General features: G+C 49.9%; 1 long non-coding RNA gene across 1 annotated transcript; it reads left to right on the top strand.

Annotated features, from left to right (window-relative positions):
* The first annotated feature begins 7,055 nt into the window (after positions 1–7,055).
* Positions 7,056–14,177, top strand: LOC127383827 (uncharacterized). Its single transcript, XR_007889317.1, has 3 exons — positions 7,056–7,133; positions 13,130–13,251; positions 14,100–14,177. It is a non-coding gene; the product is annotated as an uncharacterized LOC127383827 (long non-coding RNA).
* Positions 14,178–20,018: the final 5,841 nt, after the last annotated feature.

Raw genomic sequence — 20,018 nt, 5'->3', positions numbered from 1 at the left:
CCTGCGGAGAGAAAAGAGCGGCTCAGCCCCCTCTCCGCCTGATGATTTGCGCCCTTCCCTTCCCCCCCCCACGCCCCGAAATGATTCCCCCCTCCCCAAATTACCTCTTCAATATTTAACCCTTCACGATGCTCGCCCTGCAATGACTTCCCCCCTGCCCCATCATTTTTCCCCTCGCAATCATAGAATCGTGAAGGTTGGAAGGGACCTGAAAGATCACCGAGTTCCAACCCCCCTGCCGTGAGCAGGAAACCCTACCATCACTCCCACACCCCCCTGTTGATTCCTCCCTTGCGACGGTTCCCCCCAGTATTTTATCCTCATTATACCCCCCAATATTTAATCCTCATTATACCCCCCTTGCAACAGACCCCCGAATATTTAATCCTCATTATACCCCCCTTGCAATAGTCCCACCCAATACTGAATCCCTCATGATCCCCCACTTCTGATGGTCCCCCAATATTTAATCCTTAATGATCCCACGCGATTTAATCCTTAAATATTTCCCCCTTGCAACAGTACCCCCAATATTTAATCCTCAAGGATCCCCCTTGCGATGATTCCCCAATATTCAATCCTCAGTGATCCCCCCAATATTTAATCCCCAATGATTTTCCCGTTGCAATGATCCCCTTAATATTTAATCCTTATGATCCCCCCTCCCAACGATCCCCGCAAACTTAATCCTTCGTAATTTCCCCCTTGCAATGATCCCCGTGCTATATGTAACCCCTAATAATGTTCCCTTACAATAATCCCCCCACTATTTAACCCCAAATTACTTCCCCACTGCAATGACTCCCTCTCCCAAAATCTACCCTTCCCTTATAATGACCCCCTCCAATATTTAACCCTTTAAGGTTCTCCCCCCTTGCAATGATTTATTCCCTGAAATAATTACCCTCTATGATTTCCCTCCTTGTAATGACTCCCCACCCCAATTATCCCCCAATAATTTTCCCCACTCAGTGATTTAGCCCCACACTAATTTGCCCCAGGCAGTGATTAAACCCCTCCCAATAATCTATTGATTTGCTCCTCTTTCATTAATTGCTCCTTGCAATGATTTACCCATCCATAATAATCCAGATTCCCCCCCCCACCCCCCGCGCCTATTTCCTTGCTTGCAACTCCCTCCTCCCCTCCCGCTGCCCCCCTGCTTGCAAGGATTTGCCCCACTGCAGTAATCTGCCCCTCCAGTGATTCCCCCCCTCCCCCGAAGGACTTACCCCTTGCAATGATTTGACCTTTTGCAATGATCCCCCTCCCTCAATTATTTGCCCACTTGGGGTTGATCTTCCCCCCTCCAATTATTTGCTCCCAGTGATTTTGCCCCTTCGCAATGATTTTTCTGCTGCCCCCACAGTCGTGTTTTCGGGTTCGCTACGTTCCACACACCCCTATTTATTTATTTGGGGGGGGGGGGCGGGGGGGCTATGATTGTCCTGCCTCCCCCTCCCCATCCTCCTCGGTGCTTTCCAGGCCGTGGGGAGAAGAGCTGGGGGACCCTCACTTTACCCGAGGTGTGTTTCCAACTCAGACACTGCCTCGCACAACACCCGCCCCCTCCCCAGCCCCCCCAGCCCCTCCAGCCCAGCCCAGGCAGCGATGGAGGCAAAGGCAGGTATCCGGGCTGCCTGGTTACAGGCAGTTTTGCAAAGCATTTGCTTCAGATTACAGGAAAAACAAAAGTTCATTGAGTTTCCCCCCCCCCCCCACCCCCCCGCCCCTCTCCTTTGCCATCGTCCCCCAACTCTCCGCTCCCCCACCCCCGCTTCCCGGGTCCCCCTTTAGGCTCCCCAGCTGGTTCCAGTCTGGTGCTCGCTGGGACTGTGGAGAGCCCAGAGGGGCTGCGATGCCCCCTATTTCCCCCACCCCCCAACTCGGGGAAGGGTCCCCCTTTCCTATGGGGTGACCGAGGACCGGAGCCCCTTTCCTAACACATACAGGAGCGGGGATGCACCCGAGGTGCGGGGATCCCCCCGGAGCATCCCGGGGTGGGTGCAGAGACCCCCACCTCTCCAGCATCCTTGGGTACCTCCTGGGGCAAGGAGCCTCCCTCCCTCGCCCACCCCCATCCTCCGGGTGCATCCGGGGGCCACAAAGCGAGTCAGGAGGTCCCCACCCCCCCTTGCATCCCTCTAGATTCGGTGCCGACCCCTTCCCCCCCGCGTAAATACCCCCGTGCAGGGACCACCCCCTCCCCCCCCCCCCCCACTGCATCCCGAAGCAGCGAGTCTCCACGACCCCGCCGATGCGTGCATCCCGATGAAAGGAGACCCCCAACCCAATCCCCTTCCTTGTGCAGGGACACTCCCCCCCCTCTCCCCGTGCATCCCGGTGCAGGGGTCCCCCCCGTTCCCCGCTGCCATTGACCGGCAGCCCCCCCCCCCCCCCCCAATCTCCCTCCCCCCCCCATCCCCGCCGCCGCGCTCACTCTTTGCCCTGTCGCGCCACCCGGTGGCGGCCGGTGGCACTGCAGGCGCCGGAGCGCAGGTGTCCGCGGATCCCCGCACCCTTCCGCGGATCCCCGCACCGCGCCCAAGCACCGCCCCCCTCCTCCTCCTTGCAGGGTGCCTGGCTCGGCCCCAAGAGCCTCCTCCCCAAAGCATCTTCCCCGAATCGCCTTCCTAAACGCGGCTCTCCCAAAACACCCTCCCCGAGGGCCCCACGCCACCCCGATGTGCTTCCCCCAAACACCTTCCCTAAACGTCTTCCCCAGCACCTTGCCAAAACGCCTTTCTAAAGCACCTCCCAGAAGCATCTCCCTAAAATTTCTTCCCAAAACGCTCTGCCAAGGTGCTTCCCAGAAGCACCTTCCTGAAGTGCCTCACATCATCCCAAAGTTCTTCCTCAAAATACCTTCTGTAAATACCCTCTCCAGCACTGTCCTAAGACACCTTCCTAAAGCACCTTCCTAAAGCACCTTCCCAAAAACACCTTCTTGAAGTACCTTCCCAAACACCTTCCCAAACCACCCTCCTAAAACACTTTGTCAAACCATCTCCCAAAAAAGCACCTTCTCCAAAGTGCCCCACGCCATTCCAAAGCGCTTCCCCAAAATACCCACCTACAATACCTTCCCAAGCACCTTCCCAAAATGCCTTTCCCAAATTCCTCCTGCCACCCTTTCCAGTGTTCTCTGTCTGTCTGCTGCCCTGGGATCCCCCCTGGATCTCAAGAGCCAGCCCAGGGGGAAGAAGTCTCAGTTGTCCCCTTGTCCCCCCAGATCAGTGGGGAGGGGGACACCAGGTAACTCGCAGAGAGGTGACACTGGGCTCAGCACCAGACCTGGGCTGGGGGCTGAGTCACAAAAAGACATTTCAGAGAAGCAAATCCACCACCAGCAGCTTCACCTCCTCCCCTGATGGCAGCACCTGCCCCAGAAACACCCCCCCCCCAGAAACCCCCAAACCATGGGGCTAACCACAGATGTGCCCAGCGAAGAGGGAGGCCTTGTCCACTTTGCTCTCCTCTCCCCTTTCCCAAGGGAAAAACAACCCCTGAGGTGCTCTCAGCCCCCCTAAACCTGTGGCATGGATGAACAGGGCTTGTGTCCCGAAATGTCCCCCACTGCTTTGCAAGTGTGTGAAAATGTCCCTTGGAGGGGCTGTGAGAGGGACACCAATAAGCCACCAGCACGTGTTTTTCCTAAGAATCTGTTTCTTTTCCCACGGGTGGAAATTCAGGGTTAAAGAGCAAAAGCCTAAAAAAATATATTTTTTTTTTTTGAGGTTTTGTTTTGTTTTGTTTTGTTTTCCCCCAGAATCCCCCCCTCTGGAAGTTCAGAGGGAAAACAGCTTTTCCAAGGTCAGCAGCAAAGCTGACACCAGTTCACCAGGGCGCAGTCACGGCTCTGCCCAGGCACTCCCAGCTTTGCCCCAACTTTTACTGGAATCTGAGTAATTTTATAATCATCTGCAATTAAAGCCAAAAGTCCATGAAATTGCAAATGGGGTGGAGAAGGTAAAGGAGGAGCAATTATCCATGAGGAGGAGAGGGGTGATGGCACCATCAGGCAACAGGTTTGATAGACCCAGCCCCAAGGAGTGTTTTGGTGGTGGACGCTGCTCCCACCAGGAATGGCTGAACATAAGAAATGCAATATCCTGGGATGTGGCTGAGCCAAAAAACAGCAGCAGATTTGGGGTTCAACACTACCAGTTTCGTATCCCAGGGCTCAATACCTGGGCTTGAGCTTGGACCCCAGAATCCAATTTTGCAACACAAATGGGATCATGAACTTTCCTGTTTCTTCCCGTGCCAGGAAAAAGCAGGAAAATTCAGTGCAAGGAAGGGAACAACCTGCCCCAGGGAAAGCTCCCTCCAAGCTCTCCCGCTGACTGATGTAGCTCTGTGCCCTAAAGCACCATATTTCCCCTTTTTCCAAATTTAATAGATTTTAACATCCCCCAGAGTGTGTAATTCTCTCTCCCCGCAGCTCCTGAAAAAACTCCAGTGCTCTTACATTCCGGCTGGAGAGAGCAGCAGAGAGTCCCAAAGGTTAAATAAAACACTGCAGTACTTGGAGATCCTAATTTCTTGGTGACCGTGGGCTTGTTCTGCCTCTCAGGGTCATCCCTGGCTCCCCAGTTACAGGAGGGTAAAAGGGGGTGTTTGATTTGCTCCCTGCAGACACAACCTTCCCCTGTGCATTTCCCTTCCCCTCTTTCACGGCCGCAGAGCGCGCTGCCTGGATGGACTGGACGCCCTGAAATATTCCTGAAATATTCCTAGAGGCATGTCTAGGTAATATTTTACTTTTTCTTTTATTTTTCCCCAAGGGAGAAGTTGCTTCTGAAACTGCCTTTTCTTTTTCTCACTGTTGGACACTCGCTCGTCTCCCATCCCTTTTTGTAACGCACCGATTCCTCCTGCCCGTATCACGGCCAGCGCCTACAAAACCCACCAAAAGGAGAACTGGGAGGAACTGGAAATGCACAAGTGCAATTTTTAATCTTCACATCCCATTCAAAGACTGGTTTTAGCACGCACAGTGAGTGATGCTACTTGTATTTGATTTTTTAAGAAATCAAAATCAACCATATAACGTAGAGTTTTCAGCCAGGACTCCCCGCTACCACTGTCGCTATTTTATTTTGGTCTGATGGTGTGTTTTATTTCTTCTGGTTATTAATGTTCTCTCCTCTGATGACACTTTTAGAGCTGATTTCACTTTGCTGAGATGAATTGCAACGTACTTTCTAACCCTTCAACTACCTGCATGGCAAACACTTCCCAGGGGCAGTGCAGGACAGGCAGGACTTACGGAAACTTCACATTTCAGAGAAACCCCATCTCCAGCACCTTTGTAACTTAACCACTGTCCCTGCTAGGCTATTAATGGGGAAAAAGAACACAATAAAAAAAACCCAAAAAAACCAAACAACAACCAAATGCATTTACAACTTCATTTTTGCAACCAAGTCTGCAATGTAATTTTTGCCCCCAGACCTGCAATAGGTCCTTTTTTTTGCCACCAAATCTGCGACCTGATATTCGCAACCAAATTTGCAATGTGATTTGTTTGGGGTTTTTTTTGCCACCAGATCTGCAACGTGCCACTTGTGCAACCAAATCTCCAATCGAATTTATGCTTCTTGATCCATTTCGCTACTTCATTCCCTCCCAAAAGCTTTTTTTTTTGCGGGGGGGGGTCCTGCAGCTGGTGCCCAGCAGCCAGCTTTGGAGCAGAGTTCCACCACTTCCCCCACCTGGGAATATGCCCCCAGTTCTGGTTTAGAGCTTTGTTTTGCTTTGCCTTTTTTGTTTCGTTGTTTGGTTGTTGTTGGTTTTTTTTTTTTTAACCCAGGCGCCTTTAAAGCCCTGCAATGAAATTTCGAAGTTGTCATCACTGGTTTTTTCACCCCTCACATGAAAGAAAACAACAACAAACCCCTCGGGCAGAAGTGGTTCAATAAAAACCCAGGGGAGTGAAGGAAGGGGGAGAGAGATTTTTGTGAGCGACTGGGTGCAGCTCCCCCAGCACTGAAAACCCACCTCAGCAACCAGCTGCAAAAAAAATATAATCAGTCAGATTTAATTATTATTAGTTATTATTATTATTATTATTATTTTTGTTAAATCGATTTTTTTTTTCCTTTTCTTTTTGTGGCCACTTACCAAAGCTTGAAGTCCCAAGTTGACTTCGGGGCACCCCGAAGCCGGAGGTCCCGCCGGATGGGCTCCCCGCGCCAGGGAAACCAGGAGCATTTTATAGCATGAAAGCTGGGGTGGTCCCCGCCCACAGGGTGCTGCTGGAAAATGAGTATTCATAAGCATTTAGGGACGATGACAATGTAAAGCTTCCTCTCTGCTCCCCCCAGCCCTGGCTGCCACCCACCCGCCCGCACTGCCAGCCGGGCCCCCTCCGTCCTGCTTCTTCCTCTCCTCCATCACCCTGCTGCAAAAAAACCTGATTTTTATTTAAAATCTTCAAATAGGCTCTCAAGTATCATCTCCCCCCCCCCCCACGCTTGATCCCCTTGCAGGAGCAGCTCCTGGGGAGTTTTCTCTTTTATTATATTTTTTTCTTTTTTCTTCCTTCTTTTATTTTTATTATTCTTTATTTTTTTTTCTTGTTTCTTCTTCACCTCCTTTTTTACTTATTTTTTTCCCTTTTTTTTCTTTTTTCTTTTTTTTTTTTTTTTTTGTGCTTTTTTTTGAAAAGCCTCAGAAACCAGAATGTTTCTGCAAAGAGTTTATCGAATTACATTTGGGGACAAAGAGCTAAAGTGCATTTTCTTGAAGGCTTGACAATTGGGGAGCCATCAAGGAAATGAAAAGAATGACAGAAAACCAAAGGCCTTTGTCAGATGGAGAAAACGCCATCGAGAAAAGCCAGGGTTGGGGGGCCTTTATTTTTGTTTTGGTTGGATTTCCTTTCCACTTTCTTTTCCCAGGTGCTAAAGTCGGGGCCTTGGGGAGGGCAGGGAAAAGCGAGGAAAAGCCATTCAGTTTGGGGGAGGGGGGAATACTGAAAATTAGGGGGATTTCTCCTCTCGTTTGTTTGTTGTGTTTTGTTTTTTTTTAACAAGATGCCAGTGCTTAAAAGAAAAATGAAGCCCCTTTAGAAATGTGAAGCTGCCGAGATAATGACTGCGACCTGCTCTAAGACTGGATGGGAACAGGTGAGATTTTTTTCTTCCTTTCTCGTTACCATCTGTCCTTTGTTCAATACGAGACCAAAGAGAGACAGAAATGAGATCATTTCGATATTCCCCTTTTTTATGCATCCTCCTCCTCCTCCCAAGGAAAAGAGCTGCCTCTTGGTCCCACTCCAGGCATTACTAGAGAGGGCGGCTACAGGGAGATGCACAAATAAAAATGAAAATAAACTACTTTTTTTTACATCCTATAAAGATAGAAGAGGGGTGTCTGGGTCTGCTCATTACCTGAGCTCTGGGCGGTCCCTCGGGAAGATGCTCCAGGGACACCCGGGGTTATCCCACCCAACCTTTATTCCCTTCCACACTCCATTTTCTTCGCCCAGGTGCCACCCTGCATTGCAACAGCATTTTTTGGTCCCTCTCAGCCCCTTTCTACCTCCCCAAAGGCCACCCTGTCCCTCCAGCCCCTCTCCAAAGCCAAGAGCCAGGGCACTAAGTGGCCAAATGCTTTGATGTCCCTTCGGAGCATCCCAAATCCTGAACCCCAGGCAGGCATCCCCATGGGAGCCTCACTCAGGGCTGCACACAGAAAGTTTTGAGCTTCTGCTGGTAATTTTTTTTTTTCTCAATTAGAAACATTTTGCATGTTTTCTCCCCCTGCTTCTGAAAACAGAAGCTCCTCAGATAGGCAGGGATGCAACTGTTTTGCCTGGCAAGCTAGCACTATTTTCTGTACATCATGAATAATCTCAGGTATCCAGAGTTTTTCCTTAGTGTCTCCTGGTTTGAAATTTATTTTCAAGAAAAGTAGGGATTCTTTTCCCACGTCCCTTTTTCTTAAAAAATAAATAAATATTGGTTTCATTTTTTTTTTTATTTTCTTGCTTGCTGGATCATCTCCTATTTTACCTTCCTTTCTAGTATCTCTGCAAAACATTTCCCTAAACAATCTGGTTTAAATGCCTTTACTGAATATCCAGCCCTGCCTGGGATTTCTTCTCTTTTTTTTCTGCCCCCCCCCCTCATACATTTCCTTTTTTTTTTTAAATTTTGCTACCAGCAAAACCATTCTCCCAAATCTCAGCCCTTTTTGAAAGCCATCTGGCTTTTCCCCTGCCCGGGTCTTCTGCGAGAGGCAGATAATTACTCGAAAGGGTGGGCTGCGAAGGATTTTTGCATCATTGCAAGAATACAGCCACTATTATTCTACAAGCCACGCAGCCTTTTAGCAAATTAAAACGGCATAACGAGAAACATCTTACCCTGCTCTGAAGGAAAATAAACTACGTTGAAGTTTCTCCGTTCATCTCAAGAAAGAAAATGCCAGGGTAATCCGAGACAGGGACCGGGAGGGAGCGAGGGGTACATGTATATGTTTTCAAGAGATGAGACTTTGAAGATGCTGCTGAAACACTATTTATATCCCAGACCTTTTAATACAAAACACTGCCAAAGAGGCAACTTCAAGGACACACTGAGTGGGAATAATTCAAAGTTTGCTCAGGAATCTCTTCCTAAGACCAGGTTTTCCTCGCTAAAAACCCCCGGGTGAGTGGGAAGGGGATTTCACGAGCCAGGATTTACACCATTATCCTGGACTTTCACCCTTCTTACCCCACGCTGAATACTCCCACCCAGCTCCCTTTCTTCTCCCTGCTCCTGCCCCCTCTCCCAAACTCTTCCAAATCCCTTTGAAAAAGAGTGAAAAAATATGCACAGTGAGCACAGCAGCTCGTGATCCTCAGGGCTGGAGCCAACGCTCACGTTAACCTGCCCGTGGCGATGCCCTCACTGCCCGCTCCCGTCCCTCCAGCCCTGCCTGCTCCACTTATTAAATCCCGCTGGGAAAAAAACTGGGAAGAAGGGGGAAGGAGGGGAGGGGGGAGGGAAAGGGAGGGGGAGAAAAAGAAAAGGAAGAAAACAAAACAAGACCCAAATGAAAAACACATCGAGCCTCAAATGAGAAGTTCAGCATGGGATTCATTGTCGCCCCAAGAGCAGAAACGAAGGGCTCGGCTTGCGCTGGGCACACGCTGCCCTCCAGAGACAGGGTCCAGAAAAGGGAGAGGGGTTCCCCTCCAGGAGAGGCTTTCTTAAGGGGTCCCCCCCAAAAAAAAACCCTTTTCCCCTCCATACCTTTTAAAATGTTGTTGTTGTTTTGGGGTTTTTTTGGCCCAAAAAGCTGAGGATAGCAGCTGGCTCAAGAGCTCACCCACGGCCAGAGAGGCCTGGGGGCTTAGGGTGCATGTGCATGGCAGTTGGGGAACCCAGAATTTAGAGCACCCAGTATTTAGGACACTCAGCAGAGCCCACACTGAGTGAGGGATCCCTCCTGCTAACCCTGCACCCTCCCTGTCTGCATCCCCTGCACTGCTCTGCACCAAGAAGCCTTAAACAGAGGGGAAGATGCTCTGGGATGGGACCAGCCTTTTGCTGAAGAGTGATGGGGTGAAGCACCCCAGCACCCACTGATGGCACCCAGGCACCTGCCTAGGGGCTCCTGGGTCTGCAACCTGCTTGAAATTGGGTGTGGAGGGGAATAGGATGGTGCCCCTGGGGCAAAGGATCCTGCTGGGAGATCTGCCAGCCTTGAGGACAAGAGGTGGCATGTCTTGGTGGCAAGATGTCTGCTGCCATAGTGGGATAACCTCCCAGTTAGGCACAAGTGATAGTTGTTCAATTTTTCAAAAAGAAAGAAAAAAAAAAATAGAGCTATAAACCAGCTCTTCACCCCACAGAATTCAGCAATTTCAAATTTACCATTATTTTGTTAATAAAGCAAGAAGAAGTGACACTTTTCTTCTTGGTGCCCAGAAAACAGGAGGGAGGTTTGGGAGAGAGGAAAGGTGTTGGGGAGGAGGAAGAAAATGGTATTTCTCAGAACAAGTCTTTCTAGTTTTGGTAAATTTGGGGAAGTTTTCCACTTCCCCCAAGGACACAGGGAACTAAGCTGAAAGCAACACAGCTCCTTTTTTTGCAAAAAGGCTTCATCCCCTTTCAAGCAGCATTAGCTTGACTCTTGCAAACTGCTTATGTCACCTTATAACTAAAAGGAAGCACAACAGCCCACTGAAACCCACGGAATAATTTAGTATTTCGTTCATGGATGAGGTGGGTTGATGCTGGCTCTGGGTATTTCTGGGTCTCCTGAAACACATGTCAATGGTTTCTCTAACCCATCTTCAGGATGGCTTATTTACAGGGAGGTTTTCCCATTCTCCTTGCAGATCTCAGTTTTCTTCTAAAGAAAAACCTCCTGAAAACCAAAATCAACCCATGCTCCGAGTTAAAAAACAGGGCAAAAAAATTCATACCCAGTTTGAGCTGCATTTGGGTTTTCTGAGAAGGTAAATCCCATAAGCCAGTCTGGATTTATGATGGGAAATAATAACAACCAGGTGCTTTCTCGGGTGCCCTGTTGGGCTGGTTTGAGGGTACTGGGTAACTGGGAGGCATTGCCCCCCTCCTGCATCCCCTCCTCCTGTTTGCAACAAGCAAACCCAGAAATGAGTAATTAAATATCCAGGGAGATGAGGCCCCAGGAAAAAAAAAAACAAAACAACAAACCAAACCACCTTTGCAAAGGGTTTTTCGAGGCCCTGGTGAAACTGTACCAGATCTCTGGTGCTGGCAAGGAACGTGGGGAGGAAGTTGTTAACATTTTGGTGTGAGAAGGTACCTGCTCATCCTTTCAGCCCCGGCCGTGCCCTTGGCCATTCAAGCCGGGCACATGAAGTGCTGTGGTTAAGAGCACAAAACCTTTGCAGAAAACACCGCCGAGTGACCCAGTAGCTAAAAGCTCATTTGCATGCATTAACAGTCCCCAGCCAAGTTCAGAGCTATTCCCGCCAACCTGCTCCCCCTCCCCTCTGTCCCCCTTACCTGTCCCATGAAAGGTCCCTCCTCTCTCCAGCTGAAGCTCCAGGGACTGTGCTGGGCTCCAGACCTATCAAGTGACAGAGAAAATAATTAACTCAGAAAGAGGATTCATCCCCAGGGCTGGGAGCTGAGGCCTCTGAAGAGGTGGTTCTGCACGAATTCAGGAGGCTTTGCTTTGCTGGGAGAGGCACGGGTGGGTCCAAGTGCTCCCAGCTCCTATGGAGCTGGGGCAGGGGATGGAAATTCCCCAGATGAGATGGGAAATGATCAGGGATTTTATTCTCCCCACCATCTAATAGGTGGTGGGGTTTAAACACAGGAAGGATGAAGTATCTATGTTGGCACGAGATTAGCATGCAAAAAGCAGATTTATTTGCATCTGCCTCTTATGGGCATCCTCCATCTCCTTTGAGGGGCTCCAGGAGCACTGAGATGCTCTCCAGGACACTCCCCCAGGGAGGTTTACCCAGGAAGAGTTCTACTCTCCCTCCTAGGGGACATCCCAGTAGCATCCCAGCAAGACCTCCATAGTTCTTGGTATAGTCTCTGCACCCAAGGTGACCTTCAACATGAAATCAGTGCCCCAAAACCTTCTACATTTGGAGTCCAATTAGGCAAATCCTCTTGAGCAGGAGGATGAGGAAGATCCTCTTGGGGATTGATCCCTCCTTGGGGATTTTCATAGAATCACAGAATTACAGAATCTTAGGGGCTGGAAGGGACCTGGAAAGATCACCCAGTCCAACCCCCTGCCAGAGCAGGATCACCCAGAGCACATCACACAGGAACGTGTCCAGGGGGGTTTGAATGCCTCCAGAGAAGGAGACTCCACAGCCTCTCTGGGCAGCCTGTCCCAGGGCTCTGTCACTCTCACAGGAAATAAGTTGTTTCTGATGTTTATGTGGAACCTCCTGTGTTCCAGTTTGCACCCATTGCCCCTTGTCCTATCACTGGACATCACTGAGAAGAGCCTGGCTCCATTCTCCTGACAGTCACCCTCCATTTTACAAGGCTATGGAGTGACAGGACAAGGGAAACTGGCTTTAAACTGGAAGAGGGGAGATTAGATGAGATCTGAGGAAGAAATTCTTTGCTGTGAGGGTGGTAAGACCCTGGCCCAGGTTGCCCAGAGAAGCTGTGGCTGCCCCATCCCTGGCAGTGTTGAAGGGCAGGTTGGATGGGGCTTGGAGCAACCTGGGCTGGTGGGAGGTGTCCCTGCCCATGCAGGGGGTTGGAACTCGGTGAGCTTTAAGGTCCCTTCCAACCCAAACCATTCTGGGATTCTATGATTCTGATGAAGGACCATGGGCAGCAATGCTGCAGGCAGCTCAGGGGGACCGTGCTGGTGAGTGCTGTCACCACTGGGGGTTTGGCTCGATGATCTTTCGAGGTCCCTTCCGACCCCTAAGATTCTGTGTGATTTTGCCTGATCCCTGCAGCCCCAAAGCATCCACATGCCCCACCAGCCACCAGCTGGTGTCCACATCGCCGGCTCCCAACGCGGGTGCGCGTCAGAGGATGGACCCACCGAGAGGGTTGGTCCCTTGGGATGAAGGAGCAGGACTGCCACTGGTGGGCAGTGCCACGTGATGCTCACATTGCCCAACTCCACAGCCCAGCCATGGGCAGCGACTGGCAGCGACGGGCCCTGATGCTCAAAGCTGCTGTAAAATCTCCAGGGCGCTGCGACATCCTTCTCAGTCTCACATTGTCTACCTCTCACACTAGACGGTTCTCATTAAACCCTGCAATTGATCTCCTGTCTTTAAAGGAAACCAGAAAGAAGGAACAAACCAAAAGGGATCCTCCTTCCTTCAGCCCAGGGGAACAAAATCTGGCTTTAATTTTTATTCCTTTTGTCATTCCAGTCAAGGATTTCACTTTAACGACGTTGCCTTCCCCATTCCTCTTCTGCTCCTCAAGAAACAGGAAAGTCCCCCCTCTGCTTTCGATGTTTCCTCTCTTTGTTCTCCCCACCACTTCTCTGATTTATGAAAGGGCTTTTTTCGCCCTGTATCTTTCTTGTTGGGAGTTGAGGAACCCCAAAACATGGTGGTCCCCACCCCAGCGCTTAGAAGAGCCGCTCTGCAGCTTGCTCTGATCTTTCTGACTGGCACTAAATATTTCAACTCCATTAGGAAGGTGCTGGAAGACCACAACTTTGGAGCTATCCTTCGGGAGGGGACTTCACATTTATGCTACTGCACGGCTTTCATTTCCAGAAATTGGAGAAAATCCAGTAGAATTCATACCCAAACAGGTAAGAGGAGGCAGACAGACTGATCCCCCCAGATCCACCTCTCCATGAGATTAAATGCTGCAGGGCAGCACCGTAGAAGACTCAGGAGAGATGGTCAAAGTCACCTCCCTTCCCATGGAGAGTGTTAGAAGGAGCCTGAGCTGCTCCAAGGGAGGCTGATGGTAATACCAGGAAAAAAGCAGGATTTAGAGGTTAAGGTGGGAAGGGGGCATGGAGCATAATGGTCTTTTAATCAGAAAATGAGACCAACATAATGGCCTTTTAAGCAGAAAATGAGCCCAGAATATGTTTTTTTCATTTGGCATATGCATCAAAAAGTTATTAAAAGGCACTGGTTAAATATCTCATTAATGAAGATGAATGATGCCTCAGATTTGTTTTCAAATAGTTCAAAGCGGTTTTTTTCTGACCTCCCAACGTGTGTGTGGAGGGGGATCTCAACGGCTTAAAATGTTCCTTTCTATTTTCTTTCTTTCTTTCTTTCTTTCTTTCTTTCTTTCTTTCTTTCTTTCTTTCTTTCTTTCTTTCTTTCTTTCTTTCTTTCTTTCTTTCTTTCTTACTTTCTTTCTTTCTTTCTTTCTTTCTTTCTTTCTTTCTTTCTTCCTTTCTTTCTTTCTTTCTTTCTTTCTTTCTTTCTTTCTTTCTTTCTTTCTTTCTTTCTTTCTTTCTTTCTTTCTTCCTTTCTTTCTTTCTTTCTTTCTTTCTTTCTTTCTTTCTTTCTTTCTTTCTTTCTTTCTTTCTTTCTTTCTTTCTTTCTTTCTTTCTTTCTTTCTTTCTTTCTTTCTTTCTCTCTCTCTCTCTCTCTCTCTCTCTCTCTCTCTTTTTCTCTCTCTTTCTTTTCTTTCCAGCTTAAACTGATTTCAGTGCTGGAGCTGCTACTGCTCACCCTGGCAGGGAGAGATAGGCTGGGACATGAGAAAATCACTTTGCTGCATGCAGAAACATCCCAGGGATTTCAGGAGCTGCTCTACAAATCCAGGTTCTCCATCACACCAGGAGATGTTTGTAGCTGGGAATGAAGAAGCTCCCTCCTGCTAGCAGAACCCGGGAAGGCACAACTCCAGAGGATGAGACATCTCAGCACCCTAAAATCACAGCTGGACCTTCCCCCAGCTCTGAAGGAGGCAGGCTGTCCCACCGCTGTGCTCATCACCATCATCCTGTGGTCCAGACATGGACACCAAGCTTTGCCCTGGGGATCAAGTCAGACAGGGTGTCCCACCTCAGCCCTCATTCACACAGTCAAACCCCCAAACTGCCCCATGAATCCCGAGCTCCAAATCCAAAGTATCCCAGGGCCGGAAGGGAGCGGAGGGCAGGGGAGGAGCGTGTTTTCAGATTGGTTTTTGATACACAGCCTAGAATAGTGCACAGAGGAGCTTCTTTTAAGAATGATTGCATTAAAATAGCCCTCTCCATTACACAGACACTAATAGAGGCTCAGTGCATTATTCCTATCAAAGTGCAATTTGCATTTACAAAGGGCTCCTGGGAAGTGATGGATGGGGAAGGAATGGAGAAAGGCTTGTAAAGCCGAGCGTGCTCATCTTGGAGTAACTTCCAAGCACAAGGCGGTTTTTCTTACACCTTCCCCTCCAAAGAAACTCGTGACGTCTGCTGAAATGAACATTCAGGCTCTCGCCCTTCACCCCACAGCCCATCAATAAAAGCTGGAGGAGAGGAGGAGAGGGGATGGTCATTTATCTTCATTAGGGCCCTGGCCAGCTCCTCTGATCACCACGTCGGCGTCGCCGGGAAGAGAAAAAGCTACTGTTCCTCTCGCCAGCGTCCCCAGCACCGGGCATCTCGGGGTGGTGGGATCCTGCTCAGCACCTCAGCAGAGGGAAACAGGGGGTTTATGGGGGTATTGCCCTTTTCTCCACTTCTTTATGGAAGCTGAGCTCGAGGTGAAGAGTGAGCAGTGAGGGGAGGGTGAAGGAAAAAGCAAATTACTGTCATGAGATACCCATCAGTGGCTGCGGATTAAAGAGGAGGGGAACCCTATTAGACAGGCGGAAGATGAAATGGGTGATGTCTGGCTTGAATATCTTGAAAGGCTGATCTCTGGCCTGAAAGCTCAGCCCCCATCACCAGTCTCCATGTTACATGTTTGCTGTAGCTGCCTAGAGGCCCACTCCTACTTTGGACAAGGGGCATCGTTCTGGGAGAGGCACTTCACCCTTCCTGCCCTGCTCCAGGTTTCCTCACATGGACATGCTGAAAGATCTTGTAGGGCCATAAAGATAACCTGAGGGCTGGAGCAGCTCTGCTCTGGAGACAGGCTGGGAGAGCTGGGGTGTTCAGCCTGGAGAAGAGAAGGCTCCAGGGAGACCTTAGAGCACCTTCCAATGCCTGAAGGGGCTCCAGGAAAGCTGGGGACAGGCTTGGGACAAGGGCAGGGAGGGATGGGATGAGGGGGAATGGATTAAAACTGGAAGAGGGGAGATTTAGGTGAGACATTAGGAAGAAATTCTTTGGTGTGAGGGTGGTGGGACACTGGCCCAGGTTGCCCAGGGAAGCTGTGGCTGCCCCATCCCTGGCAGTGTTGAAGGGCAGGTTGGATGGGGCTTGGAGCAGCCTGGAATGGTGGGAGGTGTCCTTGCCCGTGCAGGGGGGTTGGGACTCGATGATCTTTAAGGTCCCTTCCATCTGAAAGCAGTCTGGGATTCTATGATTCAGGGTCCTCACAGCATGGGTACGAACTTCCCAAAAGGAGTGAGGGAACTGGCTGTTATTTCTTCTCATCTGTTTCGGGAGCATTTTCCTCAGAGTTTTTTCTCCCTTGTTTTCATGTGTGGGGTCCTGAGCCACACACTAGGCACCAGCCCCAGCAGGGAGGTGGCAGAAGCCATGGAGCAAGGGGTGAGCCCTTCCCTTTCACCCTTGGGTATGGCTGGGTGACTGGGGAGGACCAGCTCCTGCTCTGACCACCATGAGAATCACCACAGTCTCTCTGCCACATCATCCCCACTCCCACCTCAGCGTTTTTCACCACCCACCAGCAAAAACATTCTGGAAAGAAAAGAACCAAGACTAAAGCTTGTGACTGCTGGGCACTGAGGATGATGGATTGAGGAGCAGTATTGATCTCACAGTGCTTTATGGCCTTCCCCAACAGCAGCTCCTCTGCTTCACAGGCAGCTCCTGCCTGTTTTCTCTGTTTTATGAGATTAGTGACCACATCACCTCTGTCCTTCCTAACGTGCCCTTCTGCCTGACAACCACCTTTTTCGCCTAACTGCCAACCTGACATCATTAAGTCACACTCAGCCATCCTTGGCCAGGACCCAGCTCAAAGTGTGCTCTACTCTGGGCTCACAGAAAGGTTCAAACACCTGACAGCTTGTCCAGCTCTACTCACAGAAGACACTCGCAGAAAATACTGCTTCTACCTCAAGCCCCATCTCAGAGCTTCAGAAAACATTAAATCATTGAATCGTTTGGGTTGGAAAAGACCATTAAGATCAAGTCCAACCATTAATCCAGCACTGCCAGGGCCACCACTAAACCACATTCCTCAGCACCACATCTACAAGGCTTTTAAATCCCTCCAGAAATGTTAACTCCACCACTGCCAAGGCCAGTCTGTGCCAGGGCCTGACAACCTCCTCAGTAAAGAAATTTTACTTAATGGGATGGAGCAAACCAGCTCCTTTCTCTCACAGCTCATCTGCTCCTGTGATCAGAGCTGGCTCGAGCATCTCTCCCCTTCACAGAGTCCTGCAGCAGAGATGAGGACATACCACATGCTCTTCTCACACAAACAAGGAGTTTTGCAACCACAAGGAAGGAGGGATGATGGACAAAGGCACAAGGATGTACAGCTCCTTCCATGCCAGCCACCACTCAACACATCTGAAGGTTTACTCTTGTTTTGCTGACTTCTTTGCCTCCCACCTCACCTCAGAGCAGGTCAATTCTGTCAAGCCACAGCAGCTCTCTGCTCCCAGCCCCAAGCAGCATTATTTTGTTGCTTTTCTTTTCCTGTTTGCCAATGGAGGAGCATGTTTGAACAAGGCATTTGCTTTGCAGACGACGCATAAAGAGCTGGGAGTAGCTATCTGACCAAGAATGACCTTCAGCCCCATGTTCAACCTCAGGCTGGCAGCCCCAGAAACCTCCTCAAGTGTGGTGCATCTCCATGCCAGCGTGGCTGCACCTTGCTCAGAAAACCAACGTGCTCTGTGGTGACCCTCCATCACACAACATCTGGAAGGGTTCTCCACATCCCATGCTCAGGTCCTGCTGCCTTGGGTGTGAGCACAGCCATGGGCATTGCAGCAGATAAGAGCAAATTCCTTCTTATTTTGCCTCTTGGGGTATTTCCTAATCTTTGGAGGTCTTCAGCTCATGCCAACTTATGTTTGGTCAGCTGATGGCTCCCCATGGCACTGACTACACAGACTAGATCTTTAAGGAAAGTCTCAGTTGCCCTCACAGGGGTACACAGTGGTGTTTGAGGTGCTCAGGGTATCTGAGTTGTCCTTATGGAGACAATGGTAACAGCTCAGCACCTCTGGGAGAACTGCATCTTCCTTTAACATCAACTGGAGGCCAGGCAGACTCTGTAGGTCCCTAAAACTGGCACTGGCCTCTGAGGTGTCTGCAACTGAATTTCACCTCTACATTTTAGAGTGGGAGGTAAGTTTTGCACAGTGTCCAGCTGGAACCCACTTACCAGGGACAGGTGAAACCTCCATTTATATCACTGCCATAAGGCTGGAAGGACCTCAAAGGCAATCCCATTTAGGGGGCCCCAGATTTCATTAACGGGGCCTACAAGAAAGCTGGAGAGGGACTTTTTACAAGGGTAGGGACTGATGGGACAAGGGGGAATGACTTTAAACTGGAAGACTGGAGATTTAGGTTAGACATTAGGGTGGAATTCCTTCCCGTGAGGGTGGGGAGACCCTGGCCCAGGTTGCCCAGGGAAGCTGTGGCTGCCCCATTCCTGGCAGTGTTGAAGGGCAGGTTGGATGGGGCTTGGAGCAACCTGGGCTGGTGGGAGGTGTCCCTGCCCATGGTAGGGGGGTTGGAAAGGGATGATCTTGAAGGTCCCTTCCCACTGAAAGCAGTCTGGGACTCTGGGACTCTATGGGCGGTGCAGTGAACTGCTGGGTTTCTGATTTTCTGAAAGAAAAATGCATGTTGGGGAAGACTCAAGGGAAGAGGAGGTGATGATGCTACTGTGTCTGCAGCAGCAAAACTGCTTTAAGAAGCCCCGGTCCCAGCTGGCTTAGCCACAGGATTATTGAAAAGATCTGGGTTTGAGCAAACAAGAAAGAAAACCCTTCAAGCAGTGTTTAAAACCGCTCTCTTACCGGACTGTGTTGACAATCCAGCTTGGACCTTTGCTACTGACAAGGCAGCAGCTCCCACCACCTCCCGACCCTGAAGCTGGGGGTACCTGACCTGCCTGCTCCCCGTGCTGCTCCGTGTGCTGAGCAGGAGTCAAAATCTCTCAGGATGCATTTTTCTAGCATGGTGTGGCACGGCGCGGCCTTCAGCCCACTGCAGAGCCCAGGTTTGTGCAGGGATCCCTGTGCAGCAAACCTGAAAAGAGGTTGTAGTGAGGTGGGTGTTGGTCTCCCAAGTAACTAGTGATAGGATGAGAGAAAATGGTCTCAGGTTGCACCACGGGAGGTTTAGATTGGATATTAGGAACAATTTATTTACTGAAAGAGTGATCAAGCATTGGAACAGGCTGCCCAGGACAGTGGTGGAGTCACCATCCCTGGAGCTGTTCAGAAAATGTATAGATGTGGCACTTTGAGGCATGGTTTAGTGGGCCTGGAGGTGTTGGGTTATTGGTTGGACTTGATGATCTTAGAGATCTTTTCCAACCTTAATGATTCTATGACACACATTGGTCCTCTCTCTCCTCAAACCTCCAGCGATGGAGCTGCTGCCTCGCGCAGCCCCCAACACAAAGTCCTGTCCTCACCATAGAAAAATGTTCCTCCTAACTTCAACCTCTCTGGATCTAATTTAAGCCAATTACCTCCTGTCCCATTCCTGGTGAACAGGGAGAACAGCTCCTTCCCTTCCTCTTCACAGCAGCCTGTTATATATTTGTAGGCTGTTACAAAGTTTCCCTGAACTAAACAACTGGAAGCCTTTTGATCTTCCTTCCTTGGCCATGCCTTCCAGACCTCTGGTCTCTTTTGTAATTTAAATCTGGACTGTCTCCAACCACTCTGTGTCCTTCCAGCACTGCAGCCCACAAATCTGGGCTCAGTAGCACCGAGCTGGAGAGGGTGGCTGGATGTTTGGACCACGCCCAGCAGAACTGAGCTCACACCTTCCCTCTTCCATCATTTTCTGACGAGGAAAATGGTTTCCCTGAGCATCAGTTCCCCCTGGCTCTGCCTGGGCCTGGCATTACCCAGATGGAGACACACTCAGTTCTCCCTGGGTGCGATTTCCTGAGCGGGGTGGGGAGAGGAGCTGCTATTAAAAAAAATATTTAGAAGGGAGCCAAGCAACAAGGTGTGTCTCAGAAAGCCCAAGACGTACTTTAGTCATCAGCTTATCTATATGGGAACGGGATCAGGGTGACCCCGGGGTGAAGGATGTCCCACGTCACGTTCACCTGCTTTCTAGTAGTCCTTTGGGGGGAAAAGAAAATCATAAAAGGTTGTCCCCTGGATGACTAGAAAAACAAATACAAATATAACAAGGCAAAAAAGCAAGGAAGACGTCAGTCCCCTCTGCGCTGGGGAACTTCCTTGTCAAAATTCCAGCATGCAAATCTCACCTGCCCATCC

This window comes from Apus apus, chromosome 4 (assembly GCF_020740795.1).
Source record: "Apus apus isolate bApuApu2 chromosome 4, bApuApu2.pri.cur, whole genome shotgun sequence".
Lineage (NCBI taxonomy): Eukaryota > Metazoa > Chordata > Aves > Apodiformes > Apodidae > Apus > Apus apus.
This window is presented reverse-complemented; position numbering and strand designations above follow the sequence as displayed.